At 30.6% G+C, this 4,782-nt stretch overlaps 1 long non-coding RNA gene across 1 annotated transcript; it reads left to right on the top strand.

The window, feature by feature from the left end:
* Positions 1–350: 350 nt before the first annotated feature.
* On the top strand, positions 351–1,858 carry LOC145041854 (uncharacterized). The gene is made up of 2 exons (XR_013680441.1): positions 351–460; positions 1,454–1,858. It is a non-coding gene; the product is annotated as an uncharacterized LOC145041854 (long non-coding RNA).
* Positions 1,859–4,782: the final 2,924 nt, after the last annotated feature.

The following is a 4,782-nucleotide window of genomic DNA, read 5'->3' as shown; positions in this document are numbered from 1 at the left end:
CTATCTTATTAATATAATTTTAAGCACCCAATTGCTTATTTTTTTTTTTTTTTTGACCATGACCAAATATTCTTTATTTTTATCTCATGGATCATTATTATTAATTAATATTCACCTTTAGTTATATCCATTAACATACAAAAACAAAATGAATATTGAGTAAAAACCAATGGCTAAAAAAACTCATTAACCACTTATTATACCACCAAAACGTCTCATGGAAACTCTATTATAAATATGTTAGATAAATTTTTGAAATTAAAAAAAAATAAAAAACCTTTCAAAATAAAATTAACACTAGATAATTTATGTTTGGTTAATTTTTCTATGCTACACGTCACAATCTTATCTATAAATAAAACTCTATATTTATACAAGAGTTTGAAGATCGTTGACGATTCCAAAAGAAGCAGCTTCGGACCCGAAAACCAAGGACGAAAGGAACCAAATCGCACACAAGGTACCTACCAGAAGAGTCTTGTCCAAATTCTTCGAGTTTTGATCTAAATATTTTTCTTTAATTTTCGTATGATATGATCCGTACATGAATTTGATCGATCCGTCGCTTGCATGTTCTTTATGCCGGGTAATAAATTGATTAGTTTGTGCAAATTTCCCATTGACTTCATCGGACTCGAGTTTGAATTTCATTTACTTTGATTCGAGTAGTTATATTGAATTGCTTGCGGTGAATTGATGATTACAAACGCTTTGTATAAGTGTATTGATGGTAATTTTGTAGTTAGGGTTTTTAATTGCTGTGAATGATGTACTGCAAGAACAAGTTCGTTTTAGGCACAATGATCAATAACTAGTCGCAATAAACCACATCGATTTCATCCATAATTCGGCAATATTTTGCTGATGACACATCGAATAAACTTTGGGACAGAACTATGGATTTGTAGAATTTGATTTGTCGAGAAACGTTTTGCTGAACTTTGCGCTAGGGTTTTACTTTTAGAGGTTAACCATAGGTTTCACTAGAGGTAAATTAAGCAGTCTTGAGTTCCAAACTTCCAAACTTTCTTTTCCTACAGCTGATTATGCAAACATTGAAAAAGGGGTTATGAGTTGCTGTGATGGAGTCCAAGCTTCAATCAGTAATGGAGGTCAGCATGTTGGTGACGAAGGGAACAAAGCTCATTGCGATGTGAATCTTTTCTCAGGTAAGTTCAATGGGCAAAGTCTTATGAAGCCACACCAGAACCAGATGGTCTATGATGCTTCACACATGAGCTTTAGTCTGGTTTCTGTAATCTTCTGTTCGTATAACAATTTAGGAAGATGAAGTTGAAGTCTCCTTTGCCATGACTATTAGTTTCTTGATATGTTATTGATTTATCGGTAATACTTGTACACTGTTAGTCTGTAGGTTACTGAAGTTCTAAATTTTATGCATTTTGCCAAAAAATGAAAACCAGTTTTGATTTTGGGTGAACCCTTATTGTAGGATTTGCTGTTATATGGCTAAGAGAGAATTTGGAAGTGACGTTTCTGAGGATCTGACAAGGGAGTCATTAATCGCTCTATCTTATACTCTACCAGATACAAATCTTTCTTCAACAGACGTCACCAAAAGCTCAAAGAGCGTGAAGAATGTTGCAGAAGCTGTAATTTCTGATGATAGAGAGAAATTTAGAGCTGACTTGATCTCTATATCGTATGCAGAGTCACCTGACACCAAGGATTTACCGGTTTCGACTGAGAAAAACAAGGGTTAGATAGTTTTCCCATTTATGTGATTTGTGTGGGGATCATGATGAACTTTTGGTTACAGCAAAATAAATCAGATGTTTTTTTGTGACTATTGCAAGTTGATTTGTGTTTTCTGAAATGTAAATCCATATTGTTTGTATTTTCTTGTTTTCTACCTTTCTTTTTGTTGTTGTGCCACGTATTTAGCTACGTTTTTGTAGGATGGTTATGTGGACAGACACCGTATCCCTCTCTCTTTTGGTTGGGGGGTTGTAACAGATTTTGATAACAAAATTAAAATATTTATATTAAAGAAAAATAAAATATCTTAAAATATGTAATAAAGTCGCAAGTTTTAAACGTGTGGTTGAAAAAGTCGTAGTTTTTTTTTTTGGTTGATTAAAAGTTAAAAGAAAAATTAAATATCTTTTTACTTTTTTATTCCTATCAATTATTCTATTTATTTATTTAAGTGGTTACATGTGTTACCTTAGTATACTAAAATAGTATACTAAAATATGAAGTAGGAAGATATTTAATTTCTCAAATATAAAACCATAACTTTTTGGATGACCTTACATTTTTAATCTGTTGTTTGTAATTCTTTTTTTTTTTTTTTGTTTAAACTAAGACAAAACTATAAAATTAGTTCATGTGGTATTTAAAAAACTATAAATAATGTTTAAAAAGTTTTCAACCAGTATGAAAGGTTCAATTTCAGAAATTTTTTGAGGTTTTGGTTCCTCGAGAACTTGAAATGTCTATTTTATCCTTTTAATTTTTTTTTTTGTATTTTAAAATATTTTTAATACTTTATTAATTAAAAATAAAAAAATAAAAAAGTTGGTCTCTCTCTCTCATGGCAACTCCGATTTTTTTTTTTTGTATTTTAAAATATTTTTTTAATACTTTATTAATTAAAAATAAAAGAATTCTCTCTCTCTCTCTCTCTCTCTCTCTCTCTCTCTCTCTCTCTCTCTCTCTCTCTCTCTCTCTCTCTCTCTCTCTCTCTCTCTCTCTCTCATGGCAACTCTAATGGCCTAAAGAAGCCATCTTAGAGCATTTTCAATGGTTAAATCATATTATGATTTAAAGTTATTGCCACATCACCATTATAATAAATTAACTTATAATTAAATAACCATTCCAATGGTTAACCTCTTCAAATAGCTTTTTTTTTTTTTTTTTTTATATTAAATTTTAACTAATTTACTCATATCTATCTAAAATTTTCTATAAAACCCCCTTATTTAATTATTCTTCACTTAAACACACATATTTTAATTTTATTAAAAACATTATAATAAGTTGTTTCAAAATAAGTATATTACAATATATCGTTTGGAAAAATTAATACGAAAAAACTATCACGGAATAGTGATAAAAAACATTGAAAAAAAATATATAATCATTATAATTTTATATTCCATATAAGAAATGTCATTAGATATTTAATATAAATAATTAATTAGTAAACAGATAAAAAATATTTAAAACTAAAATATATTTAGGAAGGTAAAATGAAATGTAGCTAAAGTATGAGGGTGTTAAATAACAAAGTGTAGAAGTATATTGACCACTCAATATATATTGGTCAATAAAAAAAAAAGCAAAGTAGCTTTATGCTCCAATGGTAATAAGCTTAAAAAATAAATGTCAATACTAATAAGTTATAAATAAACCACCATTGGAAATGCTCTTAGCAGTATTATATTATGATCCCCCTCTTGCAAGAAGCTACTTGAGATACATTAGTTTTGTAAAAGACAACATTACTTTTGCTCATTTGACAAAAACCTCTAATACACACCTTAACGATCCAGATGCTCCTTCATCGGTACCTCATCTCTTCTCATTGAATGTTCATCATCAATTTTTCAATGTTTGCTGGAGATCAGTTAGAATAGCCTTACTCCACCCGTATTTCTCCAAAACAGCCCACCATAACACCCTCATTTCCATCCCCAGTCATAACACGGAAAAGAAAGGAGAATGAGAGGATGTGATCGAATCAAGAATAATGAAAGAGGACATACCTATAATCGAATCGGAGAATTAAAGCTCAATTCCTTCATAACATTGCTATTTTCCAAATTAGCAACCCTAGGTTTAGTCAATTTCTCATATGGATTGAATTTCTTAACACACAGACACTTATGGGTGGCAAATCGGGGAATTGTGTCGTGTTTTTGTCTGACACGACACGCCAATGTTTTATGTAACACGAACACGACATCGTGTTTATTTTAACTAATATGAAAACGAACCGATTAAAAAACGGCAAATACGACACGACACGATAAAGATAACATAATAAAAAAAATTAGTTTATTTAATTAATATTTAATCTTATATAACACGAAAACACGACAAACACAAAAAACACGACAAATAAATGTTAAATCGTGTCAATTTCGTGTCGAATTTTAAACACGAACACGACACGACATCGTGTTTTTTACACTTAACACGAACATGACACGAACACAAATTCGAATTTCAGTTTCGTCCCAATTCCGTTTCGTGTTGTGTATTTTTGTCATGTCGTGTCAATAATTGTCATCCCTACAGATACTGGATTGAATTTCTCAACTAGAAGGAAGATTCGAGGTGAAATCAATAACCGATATTGAGCCTAACTTTGATTTATCTAAATTTCCTTCAAATGATGTAAAAACATCGGGATTAAGATCTGGAGGGACACCATCCATAAAAATGAACGTCAACTAGATACAAGAGTAGAGAAGAAAATAGGGGTCATAATGGGAACAAGACAAAGTCAAAACATTGCCACAAAAAAACATCGTCGACCCCGGAAAAGAGTAGGATGGATTGAAAATAGGTTCTTTGATGGTATGTGATGTTTTCGATTTGCTTATCAACGAAACTAGGAATGGCAGTTTGATTTTCAATTGAGAGAGAGAGAGAGGTCCAATTCTTTTATTTTTAATTTTTAATTAATAAAGTATTAAAGAAAATATAAAAAAATACAAAATATAAATTAAAAGGGCAAAGTAGACATTTCATGTTCTCTAGGGACCAAAACACGAAAAATTTCTGATTGTAGATCTTGCATGCAAGTTG

This window comes from Lactuca saligna, chromosome 4, assembly GCF_052625555.1.
Source record: "Lactuca saligna cultivar CGN05327 chromosome 4, ASM5262555v1, whole genome shotgun sequence".
NCBI lineage: Eukaryota > Viridiplantae > Streptophyta > Magnoliopsida > Asterales > Asteraceae > Lactuca > Lactuca saligna.
This window is presented reverse-complemented; position numbering and strand designations above follow the sequence as displayed.